This window comes from Cynoglossus semilaevis, chromosome 2, assembly GCF_000523025.1.
Source record: "Cynoglossus semilaevis isolate Cse_v1.0 chromosome 2, Cse_v1.0, whole genome shotgun sequence".
In the NCBI taxonomy this organism is placed as follows: Eukaryota; Metazoa; Chordata; class Actinopteri; order Pleuronectiformes; family Cynoglossidae; genus Cynoglossus; species Cynoglossus semilaevis.
In genome coordinates this window covers 17,259,287-17,282,845 of record NC_024308.1, presented here as the reverse complement: position 1 = coordinate 17,282,845, position 23,559 = coordinate 17,259,287, and the positions used below count along the sequence as shown (strand labels likewise).

The window sequence follows — 23,559 nt, the reverse complement described above, 5'->3', positions numbered from 1 at the left end:
CCAAAGGTGGAAAGCTGAGCTACATCCAAGTTGAAGATTAGCAAACACGTTTTCCAACGTCAAAGTAACATCAACAAAAACTTTCTCATGAAATATTTCGAGCTTATTTCCTAAATGACAGCAACCACAATAGTCCAACACCTCAGGCAGAATTCAACAGATAGATTAGCCTTTATAGTCTGCTAATGCTATGTGGGAAAAAAGACAGGAGGCAATGATCCATATCTGTACATAGATGTGTGTGTGTGTGAGAGAGAGAGAGACGGCTGTGACCAAAGTGAGTGACAAACAGTCATTTTCCGCCCTGATAGCCACAGCAGTGGGAACTTCCTGTTGGCAGAACACTCACAGAGCAGCTGAAGCCTGGAGTGAACCAGGAACCAGTGACATGACATGAACAGCAGACTGTATAGAGTCTGTAACTAGCAACTAGTGAACGTTGTTATGCTTTATTTTATTGAATTGACTAATTTAATTTGTTCGGTGAAAGTACACTGGATTTCCACAAATTTTACTAAAAATGGCTTCACTGTAATCTGAGACTTACAGCGGTACATATAGATACACCTCTTTTTTATAGATGTCACCTAGTGGTATTTTACATTTATTTTGTCAAAGTTTGAGTTTGTTCCCGTAAAGAACAAGAAGTCATGATCTGAATCTTAATGCAGCTTCTAGAAACATTCAAATGTCAAACTGACGAGCACGGATGATGAGTTCAGGTGAAAATGAGTGCGTGTACAGGACTACCACTGTGATGGGCCGCAGCAGTGCTGGATGCTGATTTGTGTCAAGGAGAGGAGACAGAAAGTTCACCAAGGAATAAAATACATGTATGTTTTACCTTAGAAGCCTTCAAATACTGGATTATTTCTATCTATAAAATCTAAAACTATACTGCACATGTGCTCTGATACTTGTGTGTATATTCTCTCTGTCCTTCCAGGGTTGAGATGTTTACACTTCACTTTACATCGCTCCAATATTTGGACTTTAGACTGAACGTGATCTTGCAGTGACTCGGTTGGATGAGGACCAGAAGTCATTGGTCCACTGACAGCAGTGTGAAATTATACTGCTCAGTCAGGGAGGCAGTTACACAAGCCCGGAATGAAACAAGGTGAACGGGGCCAAAGTTACCTAACAAAGTGTGGTTCTTTCTAAACTGCTGTCAAAAGTACTGCACCTAACATCAGGATCAGTATCATATACTGTCAAAACTTAATATGTGTACTGTAATGTGTATGAATATACAAATGGAAGTTCACTTACATCCTTTTAAACTGGAGTGAATCAAAGTAATCCAAAGTCAAACTCGTGATGAAGACCAGCTTCCATGTGGTGCATCATTCAGACTCACTGTTAGCCAGCCCCCACAGACTTTAATATGTTGAAGTTCAATCTCTGTGTTTGAATGACATCACACATACACACAACATCACAGAGAACATTCTGGCATCACTGTCCTTAACTCCAGGAGCTTTAAAAATGTTAAATGTCTTGTTTTTGCTTCCACCTCAGATTGGTTCCCAAACGTTTTTAGCTCGTGACCCCATTTTTACATTGCAAATTTCTGGTGACATTCCATTTTGTTATACTAAATTGCAAATACAAAGTGGCCGCTGCACAAAGTACTCAAAGGCCACTTGATTGCAGCCGTCGATTAAGATGCATCAGCTTAGATATTCTCATATTCTGCATCTTATTTAATCTTGATTTATTACTGATGATGATAAGTTTGAACTAATTACTGCAGTTGAAAAACAAATGTTTCTATCACTAATTGTTTTTAATCAATTACTGGCTTTTACTTTCACTTGACCCTATTTGAATTCCAGGCGACCGTTCATGGGTTGAACAACACTGCATTGTAGTGTTGTACACCGTTTCAAAAATTTGATCAATTTGTTTTTGTCTTGAAATGAATGGGTCATATCCATCCAGTTTAAACCTTGCATGAAACAAAGGAAAAAAAATATGAAAATATCTCATTTAATGGTAATAGATTTGCTCTTTTATGAATAATTTCCCGCAGTCTGGTTCTTGTCCTTGTTTGCTCTCGTCAGTGGTAAATTATTTTCACTGGTACAATTGAAAAACAATAACTATTGATTTTACAATGATAATTTACATAATGTTCACAGTCATCCTCCTGACTTTATAACAATGGATGTGATTTATCATGTGTCGTTACTGAAGTAATGAAATAATGAACACTTTGCACTAAGTATGTTTTTTTCTCCCTTTCATTATTTAATAAATAAAATGATTTTCTTCCACAGTTTTCATTCCTCTAGTTGGCCCCTTTGCTGCTCAATCAACTCTGCAGGTTCCATCACCGCGTTCTCCGCCAAGTCATTCCTGGTCCCAAAGCCTCATACCTGCATCTGTAAGACTGTGCTGGGAGCCATGTTCCACAAATACGCCGACATTCTTCAGTCGGACTGGGCTCCTGTTCCACATGTTTGCACCACTGGGACCAAAAATCTGTATTCCAAAGTGTCCTACTTTTCTGGAGACACACGCAAACAGACACACAGACCGGGGAGTGAGTTTAGGGAATGCTCCGAGGGACATGTTAAATCCATCATTTATGTTTTTCAAAGCCTGTTTATGGGTCAAAAATATGGCTGTTTCATCACGTGCACAAACACAGCATGCACACAGACATATTTTAACCGTTCAACAGAGGTATTTTCCACTCAATCGTCTGACTGAAGCAGCTGTCCCCTGAATGGACTATTAAAAACCTCCGACTATCCCTATAACCGCTGACCATGTAGCTGTGCATTTCTCAGATGCTCATGATTATTTTGGTAAGTGTTACCACCTTGGTCAACACTTCCAGTTAGTCTGTTAAAGTGCGCCATTCCCTAAATTAGCAGAATGCTCCTCACACTCACCCGTCTTTGCCCCAAAGAACAACCTCCACCTCTTCAGCTTTACCTCCATCTGCTATCTACTGTCACCACAGACCACAATGTCGTCTGCAAACATTGTGCTCCATGGAGCTTCCTGCCGGACCACATCTGTCAACCTGACCATCACCATAGCGATCACAGAGGCAAAGAGGCAAGACAAGGCTGTTTGAACCCATGTCACTCAGAATGCCCACCTCACTACTGTTTTGTTGGTAGTTACATATTTTTCACCACCCTCACATGCTTCTATGCCACTCTTGGCTTCCTCATATAGTAACACAGTTCTTCTTTAACGCAATCATATGCATTCGCTAATGAATGACGTGTGACCTCATATTTAGCATTGATTAATGACTTGACTATATATATATAAATATAAAAAAAAATTACAACTTACAAAATTACAACATTAAAGTAAATAAGGGCAATGTCATCATTTGGTAGATAATTTAATTATTAGTAAAGGACCAAACTGCAGCAGGCTTCGAGCCCATATTTTTTTGTTATTAAATCAAAGAATGAAAACAACCTTCTGTGCTGAGTTATTTTCCTCATGTTTTCTCTAAGATATCCCCCAACAAGTCCAATTATTTTTTTCATCGTGGCCGTATTTACGACCACTGCTCTCATAATGAACAACTCCAACCACGCTGTGGCCCCGTCTGAAACCTCACCTCTGTCAGCTGCTTCAGTTCTTTGCCAAGACTTTTCTCAACTTATTGCCAACTTTTTTACAAGATCTCACAGAAAAACAACTGCGTTGCTGTTTCGAAATTCCTCTATGTGGGGTCCCCACTTGAAATCACATCGAACTCTCACATTTACATCCAGGACAATAGCTTTCTCTAAAGAAGGTTGAATGTGAACCAGGCTTTCTCACACAGTCTCACTGTTAACTCAGCTCAGCTTTGCTAACCAGTTAAGTTTCATTCAATTCCACTTCTATTTCGCAAGTTGGGAGCAAATATGTTTGATGTGAGTGTCACTGAGAGTAAACAACAATCTTGGCTTTATTTCACAAATTCTAGATTTCTGAGGTCAGGGTTGAGGTAGTTTTTAAACCAAAATATATTTGATTTTTGTTAAGTTGCCAAATCCATTGATTCAATTACTTTACCACACAACGCTGCTCAACGGGCAGCGGCCTAAATCTTTAACACACTTACTCAAGTAAACACACACACACACACACCGTGACTTCCATTGAATAAACACTTATCTAATCATCTACTCATCACACTTAACAATCCAGCGGAGAATACAACCTCTGTTTGAAAACAGTGTACTTAATGTGCTGAAGTGCAGAGAGAGGTATGTGAAATTCTAACTCATGACCGGCCCGGTCACCAAGTCACAGAGCAGCAGCAGCTACATCCCTGCTTGGACATACCTTCGAAAATGTGATTTAGAGTTAATGGTTAATGCCTCTCATGGGACGTCAGGACGCAATGAGTCAAGTGTGGTTATAAGTAGACAAATCACATGAAGTAGTTAGGTGTCATTTTCAGAGGTGCCTGGGGGGAAATCCAACACCTCGTCTTTTTGTCCCACTTCCTTCCCTCCATCCTCTCCCTTTTCGCCTAGCATTCATAGATCAGTGGCAAAATATTGTCTTAGGAACCAGAAGCAGATTTCGGTGTACGGAGCATGCTCTGTGTATGGCTTGCGTGTGTGTGTGTGTGTGTGTGACATGGTACAATTCCCACCCTAGGGCCCCGGGAGTGCTTTGTTTCCAAGTTGCTGTAATGTGCCATTTCCTAACAGGCTACAGAGCAGTGAGGTCATTGTATGTGGCGGGTGGTCATTGTGATATGTCAAGCCCTGAGAGAAAGTTTCAGCACCTTTTCCCCTCTCTCTTACACACACACACACACACACACAAGTACGACAGCGCATAAACACTTAACATAAAATCTTTGAAGAAATGCCTGTGTGAGTCTCACAACTTTATGACCTTTAAAGATTGTTTTATGTGTGTGTGTGAGTAAGAATCCTGGTAAGATTGAAAACTGTTGGACAAACACTCGAGGGCAGATACAGCTCCCGGTGTGAGGGGAAATGTCTTACTCAGCAGTCTTACGACCCTCAGTCCCACACCCCCAGCGTTGACCTCTCAGAGTTAGCGATGTGATGGATTGGTTCTGGACCTGGTTACGTATCGCGTCATGTACATGCACGCACTCGTGCAACCTGAAGAACGAGGACACTCACGTCCAAACATCAGACTTTTCTCTCCTGTGAAGAGCTGTGTCATGACATGCACTGTAATAAGCCGACATCTGTAGATGGTCCTGTCCACTTACCAAATGGAAAAACAGAGAAAGACCTGGACTAACAAACATATTAGATATGATCCCACCCCCTCCCCTTGTCCTCCTCTCTCCTTCCCCTATTCATGTCACAATGATCCTATTTGTATCTCTGGTATGGGCCCCACGCTGACCCTCCCCATCACAACAATCCTCACATTATTAAACTGCCGACCTCTGGCCTTATGGACAGCCTGGACCTCTGAAAGGCCAGAGGAGCGCTGAGGAGGATGGGAGTGTTGAGATAGCACAGTGGTGGCTTTGTCACATTAAACAAAAGCTGTTTTCAATTAAAAATCAATGCAGCCTCTACTCTTCAGTCTGGAGGTGCTCCACACTAGTGCATTTCTGGGCTACATAACGGGGGGTCGTCGGGGTCACCTGGGTTAGTTCTATATAACACGTTCTACATGGTTCTCATGTATCTTCTGAGAAAAACTGTACTGTGTATAGTCTAAAGTATTGATTTAAACAGCAAATAGAACTTTTGGAGATCTAAAGAGAGAAAAAAATCAATGTATATATACAGTATATAACAATTGAAACAAAAAAGATAAATAAATATATAAATAAAAAATATTTAAAACATTACTATTATTTATGAGTCAGCCGTTTGACCCTTCTCTTCGTAAACCCTTAGCAACATATTTATATGTATCTTTGGGGGATTCAGTTTTCGGCCAAAAGCTGGAACAGAGACCAAGGCAGTGAGTCACAAATGGATCCTTGCAACAGGAAAAGAACTGACCTCGAGGATCTGTCCCCCTCACATTTCTCACTGCCAGTAAGTGTGTAATTCATTTATGGTGTTCTGTTGGAAATGGTGACTGTGTAGCAACTGTAGAGACAGGAAAGCTGCTTTCTGCTTTTACTCTTACTCTTACACTTTTTTCAGGGACGTCATTTGTGTCCCTCACTTTAATACAGGAACGGCTGTTTGGAATGAAGCTATCCAGAAGTGGAGGGACATTCAACTGCATTCCTGTAAAGGCATCTCCAGGGACTACGTTGGCTTGTTGTTTAATTGCATTCATTTTAAAAACATCCTGTATCCCAAGGAAATGTGTTTATATATATATACTGTATATCTCAAGTGGATACGTTTGGAAATCAGGAGTGTTTCTAGAGCAAGGGGATTAAACAGGGAAGACAAATCAAGGAGTTTAATAAAATGTCTAATTGTTATGTAAACAACCACTGAAACTGTAAGTTACTGTAGTGACACAGAGGAATACAAAACATCCAAATATAAAACCTGAGTAAGAAGATGAAAATGAGACTTGGTCCATTACGACTCACTACAATATATACAGCACATAGCAAATGCATAAATAACTATCTACTATTAGGAATAAGAAGTATTAGCATCGGCATGTACCTGAGTGATATATAAATAGTAGAAATTCAAATGAATTATAAATACATATGAAGTCTACTGACATGCAAGTGATAAATGTAATTTTAATTTAGCAGCAAAAAATAAACAACTATTGTATGTATTGCACTTTACTAGAAAAAGTATTGCTGAAGTTGCTGAAAAACTTGCTAAAGTATGCAGCGTTGTCTGTCAGTTTTACCTGAACATGAAGCTTCTGTTTCGACAGATGACCAACTGTTATCAAATGTGTTTATGTATATTCCTCATGTCCCTGAATATTGTTTCTGTTGTTTCATAAACATACAGACTTTCATTCAGACACACAGAAACCCTACTTTACCGTCGGTCAATATGAGAAAACCTATTAGTATCACATGACAACAATTATATACTGTGTTTCCTCTGATCCTAATGAGTCACTGACCATTTAACCACTTAAAAAAAAAAAAAAAGAAAAGGTTTTTCCAGGCCTGAGTGAATGGACTTGAGCTTCCTGAATGTCAATTATATGTTTATGGGGCTAAAAAGATGACGCAAGGCAAACTATGTCCACTTTGACCAGAGACCACTCTGACTAACACCGCAGCGATCTGCTAATGTGTTTTCCTGAAGACAGTGACAGGTGCAGGCACACTCATGCTCCACTGATGCAGCACTTTCAGCTGTTTCAGACCGTCTAAGACAGAGGCGTGCAACTCAACCCAGTCTGCAGGCTAACGTATTCACTGAAGGCATTCTGATCCTCCAAGTCACTCACGGATCGGGCTGTAGGGCTTTAGTCAGCTCTTCTGCCAAACTTTACTCTGACTCTGTGGAAGTTGGTCATCAATAATCACAAATCCCCGTCAGACACGCCCAATGTCCACACCTGCTCCCTGTGTGCCTTTAATTTAATGGCAACAAAAATGTATGAATGGAAGGAGGAGTGTTGCTCCTAGTGCCAAGAACAGAACGGTCTTAACTCCTTCATTAGGCATTGCATAAAAATAAACAGAGACTCTGACTGTTTTTATTCAGGCGTCTGAACTGCACCCTTCACGATCATATCAGCAGATCACTGACTGGTATTGAGAGGCTGATTTTAACCCAGGGTGGAGCCAGTGTGATATTGTATCCAGGTGGATTGATTCTGACCGCAGCATCGACTGACCACCACCGGGTTCCAGTATAGCATAGATACGTGTGCTAGGCATGCATGCCTTCTCCTCTTGCTGTTGGGCCCAGGTTCAGTAATGCAGGCAATGCTTTGAATGCTTTGATGCTCAAATGGGGTTGCTATAAATGATAGCGATGAGTTCCCCAAATCCTATTAACCCCGGACGTTGGCAGGTACAAGCAGCAACTATACTGTAGTAGAGTATCACTACACACCTGCCACTCTGTCTCTCATTGACTAAAGCAGGATAATGTCTGCTGTGGAGGGAGCAGCCAGGGCTCCAAGGTCCAAACTTGGTTGGATCTATTTTTACTGGAGAGACGGCAGAAAAGTGAGAGCTTTGGATTTTCACCGTTGAACATCCTATACAGCAGGGGTTCTCAACAACCTGGTCCAGGTACCGGTGGCGATCCGTAGGTCTATGCTACCAGGCCGCAGGGGGACACAGCGTAAAGATGTAATCCAATTTTACTGATTCACTTTTGGATTATATAATGCAGCGCTAGGCCCAGAAATGTACCATTCCAACATCAATTTCAAATCACAACATAAATAAAATCAAACCAAGAAAAGTGTGTGTGTATATGTTAGCAAAAACCATTTGCCACATCATAGTCAATAACAAGTACAAGTTCTTCCTTTTTGGTGGAACAGCAAAGACACAAGAATAAAAATAAAAGAAATGCTGCCACATCAGTGTGTTCCACCCTGAAGTTTTACACACGTCCAAATACAACAACCACTGAGCAGTTATGAAAATGTTTCTCTTGCTTCAATTCAATTGAATCTGGTCTCTGTGGTGAAAGGTCACATGTTTCCTGGTAAGGTCACTGGTTCATGGTAATAGTGTCTGTGGTGGACAAGCATCTTAATGTTGCTTTTTAAATGTCGTAATAACTGTAGCGTAAATAAACCAACAAACACTATAAAAAAAATTACCACACAATACCACCAGTTCATGATCCACAATTAGGAAATTTAAGGAGGCGCCAGAGATTTGCAGTCTAGAGAAAACGTCCCTAAATCCCCTGTGGCTTTAAATGGACAAATTCTGAATCCAACATGTGGATACATTTCAGTTCAGTCACAATGTCAGTGCTGTTCATAGTTAGGCACATCCAGCCATGCAGCCATTATTTAAAACCCACTCATACTGTTCAGGGTCACTTAGCAGAACTGGCGCCAATCCTAAGCCCAGATCGACCCTCTGAGGTGGAACTGTTCTACGTTCTTCTATCTGTTTTATTAAAAAAAGCTGGAGGCTGCTGGAGTCTACGGTGCAGGTGTGAATTCAAGTGTGAATCAAGACTGGGAGTTGTGGTTTAGTTTCTGAGAACCTTAAAGTAGATCATAGTTTCACAAGAAGTTTGACACTGATGTGTCCTTGGTGTGGGAATGACGGCCATGCCAGTAGGAGTGTTAAAAAAAAACACCTGCTGCTGCCAAATATCCATTTTCCAGAGACGTTTGTGTGAGTCAGTGTGTGTGGCTGTTAGTCCATATCTATTTCAGTTAGTGTGTGTATCAGTGTGTGTGTGTACAGATACTTCCACCACACACTTCTTCCCAGAAGAGCCTGCTCCTTTAACTACAGAGTTGGTCAGGATGATGAAGGAAATGAAAGTGGAAGATTGCCTCGTAGAAAAACACTGAGTTTTGTCTCACACACAGGCAAAATGTAATTAAAGCCCCCCCCCCCCACCCCCCTCCTCCCTATCCCCCCCACCATCCCAAAGTCTCTGCTGTACGCAGGAGGCACTTTTGTCATGTGGTTTCCTTTAGAACTCTTGGAGGCAACACGCTTGCCTCTGACATGAGCACAGGTGTATACCCCCACTGTAGACCCCCAGCACTGGACCCTCAGGACAGCTGCTGGAAGCCTCCTCTCCTCTGTCCAGCATGAGTCGTCCTGTTGTCCAGAAGGACACTGCCTGGGAGGCCTGATTACACAGGAGCTCAGAGGAGGATGAAGTAGCCGGAGCTCCGCTCTGTGACTGAGCCGTAGCGGTTAGCCTGTGTGACGCTCCTCACATACGCTAACAATAAAAGTCACAGCTGGATGCTAACCATCAGGTTTACATTTCTCTTTGTTATTATTTACAGCTGACCTAAATAAATGACATCAATCCTGAGAGCCGGCCCAGCTGTTTGAGAACTTTCAGGTCGGATGTTGAAAGAAACATTTGGACTCACGCTGGGTAAATAATAATGGGGTTTAAAACAAATCTAATTAGGAAAAAAGCTTTTATCTGTCTGTTAAAGTCAAACTGACTCGACTTTATTGACGGAACCACATTGATCCTGGGTGAGTTTAATGAAAAATCTTCACTTATATTGTTAAGTTACAGATCAATAGTACAGCTGGTTTCACTTCTTTCACTACATCGTGTCGTCTACTATGTGTTTGTTTGATCTCCACCAACTACCAATGTGAATCAGCTGCTAGTTGCAAAACCAGGATTCAAATTACACGGAAAAAAGGAAAAAAACGCTGCCAGTTACGGTCATTAAAAAAATAATTATTAACATCCAGTGTGTTATAGAAACCGTATACAGTATATACATCATTTAGCACACCTGCCTTACACATCTGCCTTACACGCAGAGGGTCATGGGTTTGAGCCCCAGAGGAACACATCCCTAATGGCGCCGCCCATGTGGCAGCCTGTGTGAGTTGCAAAGACTCACACTGAATTTCCCCATTGCAGGACAAACATCCTAATACAATAGCTTGTGTTTTCAGCTGTTCTGAGTGAACATCAGGACCCAGTCACCCACGTCAGGGTTTCATAGAAACCACAGCTGACTACTGTGTTGAACTTGAGTCTGAATACACTTCCCAAATGACACTAGGGCACACATACTTTACTATATATAGTAAAGTATAGTATAGTATATGCACAAAAGCTATTAGCCATCTTTATGTCGTTATTCCATAACAACCACAAATTATCCAAATGATGTACCTTATCCAGTTTTCTCTGTAAATCTGGATGTTGTTTCCTTGTTTTTTTTTTCATCTTGGAGTGTAATTTAATCTTGACATCACAGCCTGTTCCTCACCCAGCAACATCAACGTAATTGTTGCATACTTAGAACAAATGAGAAAAGTCAACAGTGATTTTCTACATTGGGTGAACCATTCCCATTTACACTGCAAACCTTTTTCACACACACACACACACACACACAAACACACAGGCTGGCACACACAGGCTGGCCTCCTCCAGTACCTGACAGCTGCCTCCCTGACATTAAACCAAAGAGCCAAACCACAGCAACAAATCTTCCTCCTGGGAGTGTTGCTCTTTGATCCGCGTGTTGTCACAGCTCTCAGAGAACACGCAGACACAACCCAGAGCAGCGTCCTGCTTCATGTTTTTACAGCCCAGCCAGAGCTTACAGCATCTGTCTGCAGCTTCTGCTATAAAGTACGCCGTACAAGGCCTTCAGTCTATAGGCTAGACCAACATGGATTCCAAGGAAGTGAGAAAATATCCCATAAATGCATTTATACGTATGTAACAGGCGGCGCTCACTACTGCGTCATGTGATTTTTTAAACTGTTGTTTCCCATATACAGTAAAGCCGGCCCTCAGGCCTCTCCACCTCATTGACTTTTATCCAATTTAATGATTAAACTTGAGAAGTAAATCATCAGTTAACTGGGACATTGAGATTTTGTTTTCCTTCTACCGTCATATAGAAACCATATGAATCCAATGAAGGAAGATGAATGACATCAAATGATATAGCCTGAATAGCTTAAGTACTGCCTAATGGTTGTAGGTTTGAGGCTCCTATGTTGTACATTACATCACCTAATTATTGTGACCTAAGCTATGCTGTATGCTCACCAATGTGACAGCTTGATGGCTGTTTTCATGTGTGGGAGCCAAGCAGAACTGGGTGTGGTGAGTAGACGGGCTCTGGATAAACCCAGTAAAGAAACTGTGTTGCCACTACATGGTTGAATATGTGGAATGGATTTCCAAAATAAAATAAAAAGTGCCATTGAAAAATAAGGATTGTAACATAAACTTTTTTTTATTTCACTTTGAACGTTTAGCCATGAATGTTTTACAGAGCACATTTTAAAGTTGTTGTGAAACTCAAAACAACTTCTTTTTGGAACAAAAACAGACTTCTTCCTGGAAGTGAATTACCTCCAACCCCTCCTCCCTTTTTTCATCAATCCACTCTCCATAACCTCCCACCCCCCCATATCCCTTTACCCCATATACCCCTTTTTTCTTCCACCTCACATCCTCTGACTTCCATTTTTCCTCTTTATAAAGATTACCACCATATGTTGTAGAGAGAGATTTAACAGTGAACATGGCTCTTGTTTCTCTGGCTCAGATACACACGAGGCCTCCCTGGAATAATTAGCCTTGGAAACTCCTTCCAGTTTACCTTCGAATCCATAGTATGGCACCAGACTCATGTTTACTATGAGGAAGTGTGCTTTATTTCACCTTAATTTCTTTTATGAGTTACCGTTCACAACCCATCTCTAGGACATTTCAATAGTCACAAAACGTCACAACCCAAGACAATAGACATTCACCGTAAATCACAAAATAAAGGGTGTACTTGACCATTTATTAAACAGTAATGAGGATATGTTATTGTTGACCGAGTGGTATCTGAATAAATTAGTATTACGCAAGCTTTAAACAACGAAAAACAGTAATTGAACCAGCAAAAAAGGCATCCATAAGTAGCCTGTTTGGACATATTCATCCGATATTCAAGTATTTTTTCCAGTGTTAAATGTAGCCCATGGAGGAGCTTTTAAACTGGAAGCTATTGCGATGACCGTGAACTTCTGGGTTGATGCGAGAAGACCCCCCCAAAAAATCTCTTGCGAGCCACCTGAGGGTCGCGACCCAGTCTTTGGGGAACACTGTTCTATACTATACCTTCAACAACAAACCATTTGGATCCACATGAGAAAACAAGACCAGATGCAGAGTTTTCTATGTACAAACACACCCAAGACATACTCTTTATACGCTGAGATATGACGTGCTCATTGTTTTCTCTGCTCCGATATTCAAGTATTTTTTCCAGTGTGCGGCCAATTGTGGTGAAACGCCATTGTAGTATCGGGATGCTAATCCGGGGACATTTTCACGTACACATATGAATATTTGAAGGAAGTATTAGGCCCTGTACCAGTACTGATATTTTCCATTGTAATGGTGGAATTTGACTTTTATCCTATTTGACAGGAGAACCCTACAAACAGAGGTGTTCCAAGTCTCTGTCATGGTCTGTACTGTACGTCAACAGACCAATGAGATCCTGCAGCAGCTCTGTGTTTTACTAAAGCATTGGAGCGATGTGTATACCAGGGTTTTATTAACCTTAACGTGATGCAGTGTACTGTCATAGGTATATTCCTAGTGTGGGGATATCCCTCATGGAGATGGTATTGAGTGCATACTGTATGAAAATGAAGTCTGGAGTGGAGTGACAACCTATAATACCATAACAGAATAACATATTTTTCAAATTTACACTTGTGAAGTTCATGCTAAATCAAATATACAAGTGGTCGAAATGTTATGATAACGTATTGAATAATTCAATAGGCTTCTATTCCCACAGAGTCGAAAGCCATTCTCTCCAATCTTGACTCCGCAGCATCAGATGTGCGGACATGATCGGCTCCCGGTGTTTTCAATCACGTTCTGTGTTCCCTAAACAACACCAGAAGGACGCATATGACGGATAAATGAGCTGTGAATGGTGCAGAAAGACTCAGTGGTAATGTCAAAGACCTGTGTTCACTCACCAGCTATCTGAATCAGTGTGTGTGTGTGTGTGTGTGTGCCTGGTAGACATTTAGGGGTTTGAATCACAATGGAATATATATATATATGTAGATATATATATATTCTATTCCATATATATATAGTTTGTAGCTAAAAGGGCAGAATATGTCACTCTGAACGAGACACAGATGTAAACTGTGTGCACAGTCAAGGTCCAATTATTTTATACTTTCCAGCCGAGGGTCCCGAAAGAAGAAAACCTGAAGCTACAGTGTCTAACTGATTCAATAAATTTTTAATCTCTCTGTGAGTTTCTTTTCGACATTTTCATAATGCACTCAGGGAATAGAAGAAAGATCGCAGAAAATCAACGAATCAACATAAATGTTAAAAACAAAAATAATGGAAATCAGTTTATAATTGATAAACGTATAATACCTTGTCAGTGCTGAGCATGTGTTCATGTGTTGAATTATACTTCTGCCTTTCGCATCGTCTTCCTGACAATTATCCATATTCATTTTCTCAATCATTTTGATTAGTCACAAACTAAAACATGACAAATCTACCAGTTGTTTGCCTTTTCTTTCTGTATCAGTAAAAACAAAAGTTTTGCATATTAAGGATTTTGATATATCTGTATAACAATGAAGTCTCTGAAACCGTTCGTTTCCCATGTGGCCCCTGACCATCTGGAAAAGAAACTGCTTCTTTCCACTCCTCTTTAGATGTGGAAATAAAAACGAATTAAAAAGCCCTGCCCTTAAACATTTTCTATTCTTTTCTATTCTGTACTTTCTTGTACTGGCTCTACTTGTAAAGACACAGCAGAACCTCCGGGCCGTTACTGTCATTTCCGCTCTGTCCATCCCTGTAATCCACCTCACTACTGCCACCTGTGATCCCTCAGCTGTAATCAGCCTCACCTCCTAATCTCCTGTGCTCCACCTGTGGTGCGTGCCTCCTGCACACAGGCCTGAATCTAACTGTGTTCCTTTATTTTGAGCTCCCAGTTCTTGTATACTTGTGGAGCAGCTCCCTCAGCTGTGTCTCCATGTGCGGCCCGTAGTGTTTAGTTTAAGACCCGTGTTTACTGTTCCTGCTTCCTGGTTGTTCTCCTCACTTCTGTGTCTCTATTGTGGACTCGTTGTTTGCTGAGTTCACTGTATAATCACAGGCCCGTTGGACATTTTAATTCATTACCTCTCAACACTGACAGCATTGTTTTATTCATTTGCTCAAGTGCATCAAACAGTGCTTTGCTGCTTCATTGAAAAAAAAAAGACTATTAATCTAGATAGATAGATAGATAATTACTTAACTCCGTTATGACAAGATGTTTCTAATCTCTACCTGTTTGTGGAATGGAGGTTTATCTCTGGTCAAAACTGCACGTCACGAGCAGCTTCGCCTCTCGTTGTTAACTTTAACTGTCCACTCACACTGACGCAGCCTTCGCCCTCATATCTTCTCCTTAACTTCAACACACCATTACTTCAAACCTGTCCATTCACACTCCCCACTATCAGCTGAGGCCTGGTGCTCACCACAGTGTTGTCCCATATCCCTGTGAGATTAGAAGGCTGCTTATGACAGCCAGCAGTCATCACCTCTGTTTATTTAATGTCCCTCCTCCTCTTAGAGCCCTCCTCTGGCCCTCTTCTACCTCTCTTCATCTCTCCCAGGACTTGATCTTTGGCTCCATTAGGGAGGTCTACATTTCTAGGAAACCCCCTCTGGACCATGCAAAAAGATACCACCAAAACAGAGCGCTGGCCTGCACATATACATCGTCAGATAACCAACATATACGTGCAGGCATGCCAGCCATGCTGAAGAAATTCAACTGTTTCAGTGTTTATATTATATTCACAATAAATAGAACACATTGTGTGTTGAAGCACATCAAAATAAAATGATGTTCTCGCTGTCAAACACTGTCCAATCATCAAACACTATTTGCAGATTGGTGCAACAGGAAGTGAGCCTCGGAGACAGATATGATCCTCTCAGGTGTTGTCCAAATGGTTTACACTCAGGGGTGCAGTAACATTACCCAATCACTTCGATGAGCCTCCCACATTTTGAACCCAATGAGGAAACAACAAGCATCTGCAAAGGGAATGAGTCACAGCACAGAGAGTGAGGACAGAAATATCTGGGACATCTGCAAATGCCGTTTATTGGAAAACTGGGGAGCNCATTGAATTTCAGTTAAAAAGTCAAATGCATTAGAAGTGCATAATACACAAAACTTCACAAACACACACACACTCACACTTAGCTCACATATACGACGACAACTTGATATAAAGCAGCTGGAACGGGGTTCAAATAATTCTGTGGTTTTGGCCACAGTCACACTGTGTTTTATCCCCTGCTGAGTTGGACTTGTAGTAGTAAACGGAAGAACTCGTGTCCTGACAAAAGACTGGACTGCACTTTTAACCTTGTTTCCACTTTCCATCGATTTTTTCCACCTTCATTTACACTTGAGCGTTACAGTATGAGACCCAACTATCTGTGCTGCTCCACACATTCTCAGAGGTTAAGTGTTGGGCGGAAAACAACAGCTGACCAAAGTGTAAAGTGTCTGGTTGGCTGGCAGAAATGGAAAAAAAAGTGTGGTTTCATTCCTGCCAGACCACAGAGACATCTTATCTTGTCAGGCAGTCACCAGGGGGATGTGCGTTCTGCTCATCCTGGGTCAGAGTAATACACCAGACTACAGAACCACAGGTTTGAACAACCAAGCATGCACGCTGACATTCACACCTAAAGTCGGCTCAGGGTTTCCAAGTCCTTTTAAACTGCAGCAGTACACTACTGCACACGACTACAACAAACATTTTGAATTTGCTTAACACTATAACTTCATATTTTTATGTTCTAACATTAAACTGTGTTAAAATGTTGACTAGAGAAACCTCTAAATTAAGAACGAGAAAAAAAAGAAAAGTAAACCTTCCATATTTAGGCTAGGCTAGGCTACGCTAGGGTAATCTTGCTAACAACCCCGCCTTAAAATCTTTAAATTTTACAACATTGCTGTTCCACAGGTCAGTTTCCCCTCCCAAGTTGACAATGGAAAAAAAGATATAAATGAAAAATCCAAAAATGAGAAAGTAAAAAGAAAAAGACTGAAAAGTGGCATCATTTCTTCACACTAAAATGTCAGTGTTTACTCTGTTTTGAACAGAAAAGGATTATTTTTAATAGATTGTAACAGGGCCAAACTAACCCTATCAAGTTTACTTCAATTGTTAAAAAAATAAATAAAAACAAAAACCTTGAGAGCAAAAATGTTCAAACTAACATTTTACTAATAAAATATAGACTTTACCTGAAGTTCACAGTCCACAATAGAAGGGAAATATATTTAATCTCCCCTTCTTTTGGTTTAATGAGTTGAAATCTTAGTTATTTTACAATGTAATTATACTAAAAAATGAACTGCACGATATAAAAGAACAATTATCTTTACATTGTCTAATTTACATTGTATAAATGATGAATATGATTCACTTTATTTTTATTCATTGTGTGTGTGACTTTCTGCTGCAGGTCTGTGGAAAAACTTTCTTGAACAAAATCGATCAGTTGTGCAAAACAAGTTGGGGACCAGGGTCCCAGACAGCCCAGCTGATTTATGTGGAAACCTCAGATGTACCCAACCCACATATCGAGCATGACTAACACAACACTTTTGACCGGAAAAGGTAAAGGAGACGTGCACAGGAAGCAGTCGACCATCAGGAGACCGCGGAGGGGAAGAGGATGTTATCAGTGACCCCCGACAGTCACCTGGCACAGCCATCAAAACTGCTCACAGTGCCAGGAACTATGAAATCGCCTTTACTGGCCAGTGCTATGTCCTCTCTCCCCTATAAATAACCCTCTCTATGAGTCGATTGTTCCTGGAGAGACCTTCCCATGCCCCCCACAACCGCTATCATGGAAATTTGGCCAAACTTTCACCTCATTGACTGGCTGGTGTTTGTGCGGCGGGAGCGACAGTGTGTCTGCCCCGCAGGTAGAGTTCTGGAAGTGTGTCTCGGTAAACTTTGTGTTGTGGAGAATCTGAACACGTGAGGGTCAACAGTCTGTGGGACAGGATGCTTTCAGCCAGGGTCAGGTGGATGAGATTACACTGGGCTGTCATAACACAGCACTCTTACCAGAAAAGTCTTTAGACATTTACAACTTGTGTCTCTGTCTGTCTCCTATAGACAGAGAGCACAGGGTTTGCCTTCCCGCAGTCAAGACTGCTGAGTTTGCTATGTTTTTCCATTAGTCCTAATGGCAGACCTAGAAAGATCCATTTGCTTATACAGGATTCTGTAGAGCCATTGGAGCAGAAATATTAGTTCCTTGAGCTAATTAGCGTCCTTATCTATACAGCCCCTCAGACCTATGGTGTTCCTGTCGTTTGATGTCATTTAGAATAACATCCACTAGATGGAGTGCAGTGGTACAGCGGCAGACTGAGCACATCATCATAGAGTCACACACACACACGCAGTGATGGGACTGTATTAATGACTGCTGATAGCAGAGCAGTGTACGACAGCCCCGGCGAAATGCACGAGCAGACACAACAACAATATGTAACTGTTGTTTGAGCGTTTTCTCCGTGGCTGGAAGTGTTTTGTGGTAAATCTGACAACATTATGAGGCATCTAAATTATAGCCACATTTATTTTAATTTCCCTCACCCACCCTCCCTTCCTTCTCCACTTCTCTATGTCTGTGTGATGTTCATGAGAACTGCTATTGAACCTACTCTAAATTTGGTGAGACGCAGTGGTTGTTGTTTGTGATCTGTATGGGAGCAGAGACTGGGTCCAAGTGGAAACAGGGCCCTCAGGTTCCTAAGCATTTTGGAGGGCTTTAGTCTGTCTGTGTTGGCCCTTGGTGCGGTACTTGTGGGTACTGGAGTTCTGACAACAGCAGCTCTCGAAGAATGCACATTTAAGGCAGGCATTCGTTCCGTCTCATACTGTATGAAAAGTTATGTACAGCATATTTAAATGTGTCCCCCGATTATTTGCGAGTGCTAGTTTGTTCGCAAGTGTCTGAATGCAGTTCAGCGTGTATGAGTCTGCGTTCCTGTGAGAGCAAACTGATGGCTCTGTCATTATTTATATTTAAGTTTATAGCATGTGGTTTACAGTTTCCTTATTAGTGTGTGGTTTCCATTTAGAAAAGCTTGGAGCCAATGGTCTATTGGCAGCGAAAATCCAACTGAAGATTGTAACTCATCCATATCACAGTCCTCTTTATGTCTTTAATCTAAGTCCATCCCTCAAGAAGCATGTTCTCCTCCCTTCTGGGACCTCGGCTTGACACCATAAAACATGGCGTAGTCATAACTTATGGTGCTATCATGACAAACAGTTGCATTAAATGAAGACAATGAATAACAAGGCAAGTGTCAGAGATGTTATACACAACTTTTGAATCCTGCTGTTCATCGTTGTATCAATCCAGTGCTGTTATAAAAAGTCCACACTAAATCACACTGCTTTGTTTTTCTTTTCAGTAGTTTGGCTGGTCCTGTGCCCTGTAGTACATTAAAAATGCATGCCATACCAGCAATGGCCACATAGGGCAGTAAAATGAGACAATAAAAGAGTAGAATTTGAACTACAGGTTATAAAGAATGCTGCCAAAAAGCACTGATACTATCAGCAACTAGTTAAACTAGTTAATATGGTTAATATACTGGTCTTATTTATGACACAGTTTTGACTGATGCAGCTCATGTGCTGCTACAACGATGGAAAATATGCTAATTGTAGACTTCCCTTTTTCATGTTACCCCGATGCTTAGCATTAATGAACCACTTCTGCTAGGTTATCGATCAACATTGTCCCCAACACTGTACCAGAGCCATCATAAGTACATACACCGTACTGCCGGGAGATACTGGGTAAATCCGGTCAGCAGGTCAGAAGTGGTCTACCAGACCCTCTGGCATAGCTCACTGCTATTACCCAACAATGTCATTTGATTTACTGTGATGTTCACCATGCAACAGGTCATAGTCCAACAGCGAGAGCGTCCAGGTTCACACTCTAATTAAGCAGAGGGTGGCTGAAACGCTGTTACATGTCCGACCGAGGTTCTACCCTGACATCGGTTCCTCTACAGTGTTCCTCCAGGGGGCAGGACTCAAGGGATTGGATCTGCACAGGACAAGGGAAAACTGGCAGGGAAAGCTTAGAGAGGCAGCTTCTGGCACTACATGAAAAAGAACCAGTCATGTAGGAGGCCAGGCGATGCCTTAGGCAATCAAAAGAGATTGCTAAATTTCCATCACTCAGCCACCACGAGATCATACTGGAGATAAAGGAGCAAAAACATCTGTACCTGGAGGCTTCCAGCTGATGACTCTTTAAACACAGTCACTGGCTTTTTGATGAAAAAGAACACTTCAGGAGAAATGCAGAGCACTGGCAGACAGGGATCAGGCAGCAGTTCCTGGCAAACAGGCTGCTGGTGTTCACTACTTTCATCTTTTGATGCCAAAAAACCCAAAAACTAAAGACTGATGAGATCTAATCTGCAGTTGTTATGCACATATCACACACACAGGATAAATACTCCAAAGAAGAATTTGGCCCTCATGTTGAAATGTAATGAGCTTTACCACCACAAGCATGAACAAAGAGTGAATTAAAGACACGGCTGTTAGCTGCAAAGGTTATAAAGAGAGCAAATTCTTTTGTCAATTGTATACATTACCAATGTCCAATAATAGAATTACAACAAGATTTATAAATATTTACAGTACATTTTCCAATTATTTTTGGCTGGTGGTAGAGTGGTTAGTGCTGCTGCCTTACAGTAAAATATCACCAGTTTGAGTCTGTAACCATAACTGGTGGTTTCTGAGCGTATTCTCCTGTCAATGTTTGCTTTCCTCTGGTTTCTTCTCACAGCCCAAAAACATGCAGAGTTTGAATAAGTGCACACTGTGAACTGACCACAGGTGTGGGTTTGATTTGTTCTCTGTATGTGGCACTATGTTGAACTGGCACAGCGTCTAGGGTGTAACCCACCTCTGCTCGTAACTGCTGGGATTGGCAGGATTATTGTGATAAAAAAGATGGAGCCTCTCCTAACGACTCCCCCTCTAATCCTCACCTGTAGCTAATCTGCTCATTAGGTCACAGTTTATATATCAGCCCATTCTCACTTCACCTCTGCCAGGTTACCACGTGTTTATTGCCAAGTCTTCCAGATGTGTTGCTCTAGTTTACTCCATGTGTTCTGACCACATTTTCCCTTGGCTTTATTTCCCTGCTCTATGTGTATTTGTTTGCTTTGGGCTGTTTACATGATGTACTCCGGCTTTGATCTAAACATAAACTGCAGTATTGGTTCTCCTATGTCTGTTTGTGATACATGCCCACTTTTTAACTATGTAAAACTAACACTGCAAATGAATAAAACAAGTACACTGGACTAAAAAGGGTGAACTGCAGCCTTTGTTTTTTTACCCCTGAAAACTAATACAAACTCCGAGGACTTCATAATTATTTTTTAAGCTTGATCCTTAAGATATCTGTATCGTGTCTGACGTCTGACAAGTATTGTGTTATCGGGCAGGATTTAAAGTGTGCGTGGTTACCTCTGGTTGACCATGCATCATTGTTTACTTTTTTCTGCCTCGTGGGCAGTGACTAGGTAAAACAACAAATCTTCCTCCTCCACCTCCTCTTACGCCTCCTGCCTTATATAACTGCCCTATCTGTTACCCTCATTGATCATTGATTATGTTTCCATTCCAAATTCCCATGATGTCTAGCATGTGGGAAGTGTTTGTTCTCGTTCTTTCGACCTGGAGAAAATTTACTAATTTCTTGATTCTTGGAGTATGTATCAGCTTTAAAACTGAGTTAAAACAGGTAAAACATTTTAGCAGCAGTTCAGCAGCTAATCGTGATGTCATCAGGTAGAAGTAGTGTCTGCGGTGAACACTCCACCAGTCCTTCACAGAGCCGCATATCAAGGAAAACACACTGGCACGTCAATGTTCAATTTAGAGTTTTTAACAGTTGACCTGATACTGCACAGCCTTTGGAAGGATGCAGGATTACAGGACTAGAGAACGTGTACTCGATTACAGTAGTATTATTTACAGTCAGTTATCACTGAGGGAAGTCAAAACAAGGTACTAATCAACCTTCTTACCCTCGACTTGTGTACCAAACAAACTGACTACGGGTGGAGTTGTTGGAAATTGAGAAAATAAAACAAAAGGATGAAATGTAAACTCAGCTCAGAACATCTCTCGTCAGTTGTTTTTTGATAATCCAGCTGTTTTGAACCAGCAGTGTAAACATGAAACTTGTCCATCATGCCCCTCCTATAATATCTGAGTAAATACTACTACAGTTCACAGCACAGACTCTCCTCTTCTGTCACTGACAATGGCATCAAACCACCCAGTGCAATACGGGGAAAAAAAAAAAAACAAACTTCAAAAAGCTCAATCAATTCTAAGAAAAAAAAAACAAAACAAACTTCAATGGACCCCTCCCAGGCTGTCGCTGTCTGTCTCTCTCTGTATTTTCCTGTGGAAATGGGATCATTCATTAAAAGGCAAGATAAGCTGAGTAGATATGTCGGGATTTTTCTGTAATGGTTTGACGCAAAGAGTGCTGACAACTCCTTTTCCTGCCTGTGCACTCAGCAGGCAGAGAGGTCAGAGGTCAAAGTGAAATATTCTTCTGACTCATCCTCCTGTCTGTGCTGTCTTTCACTGTGTCACTGATAAATTCAAATGACAACATCTCAGATGTGGACACGCAGATACAACCTGAAGGTGATAATGTGACCAAATATTTTTCTCCTTATCTTTATTTATGTCTCACCCCTTCATATCAGCCCACAATCACTCACCTTCTTCCACCTCCCCCACAGCTTCCCCACTTTCTGAGCTTTACATCAATTAAATTTCAGTAATTTCTGGACAAACAGTCGTATTATAATAATCTGGGATGGATTTTCCATCTTGTTCAGTCCACGGCTATGAAAACAGAACAAGGTTAAATGGACACTGTGTGTGCTTAACCTTTGCAGCTGTTTAAACAGATTTTAAAAGTGGGAGTGGTGAAAAAACAACTGGATTTCCTACATTTATGGAAAAGTTCATGGCCTCATACTAGATTAATTTTTTTATTAGTGGAAAAGATTAAATTTCAACAGATAAAACAATTGCGTTTTTCTGTAACTGGAAGCCTTGCGTTAGGCAACTGGACGTTAAGTTTACCAAGAAAACATTTCGCAGTTGCTCCTGGATCTGGAGCCATATTGTCCCAGTGTAAACAGGACATGACAGGAGTGATGGAAACCAAAGGAAAGTTTAATTTTAAACATTTTAATTTCAAAGAACAACATTTTTGATCATTTTAAATATTTCAAACATAATGATCAAGTACTTTAGCTTTAATTAAATGCCTACTTTATTTAAACAGTTATGTTATTTTGAACATAGCCCGTTAGGTTAGATCAGACACAGAGGCCATGAGACCAGCACGTAGTCAAATCATTTAAACCTTTGGTTAAAGTTCATCATCCGAGCGTCCATGTTTGTGTATGTGTGTGACGTTCTTGTTTATGTACATGCAGCAGTGACCTCATTTGTAAAGGGATACGTCTATTTAACCAGACCTTAATTCAACAGAGCGGTGGGTCCGAGGGGAACTCAGCCAACCCAAACATAAACACAGCACGATCCCTCATCTCTCTCTCTCTTTCTCTCTACACACACAAAAACACACACCAAAGTAGAGACAGGGGTTCCTTGCCCCTCTTGAATATGTTGCGCATTAATTATGTGTTTTGATCACAAACAAAGTCAACATTTTGTAGAACCAAGGAGAAGGCCAATGGCATTTTAACTGACTATCACTCAAAGGCCACTCACTCCTTTTATTTTACCCTGGTGGTGATAACCACTGGTCACTAACTATCTTTCCATATGCCCGTCTCTTTATTCCA

General features: G+C 41.1%; 2 long non-coding RNA genes across 5 annotated transcripts in view; one reads left to right on the top strand and one right to left on the bottom strand.

Moving 5' to 3' along the window:
• The window catches only part of LOC107989838 (uncharacterized), a 53,141-nt gene that overhangs the window by 22,702 nt on the left and 6,880 nt on the right, over positions 1–23,559 (bottom strand). The gene's annotated exons all lie outside the window — the stretch shown is intronic.
• Positions 604–3,446, top strand: LOC112486768 (uncharacterized). 2 transcript variants are annotated; one of them, XR_003049234.1, is made up of 3 exons: positions 604–833; positions 947–1,120; positions 2,283–3,446. It is a non-coding gene; the product is annotated as an uncharacterized LOC112486768 (long non-coding RNA). The 2 variants fall into 2 exon arrangements; XR_003049233.1 differs by having other exon boundaries at positions 604–1,120.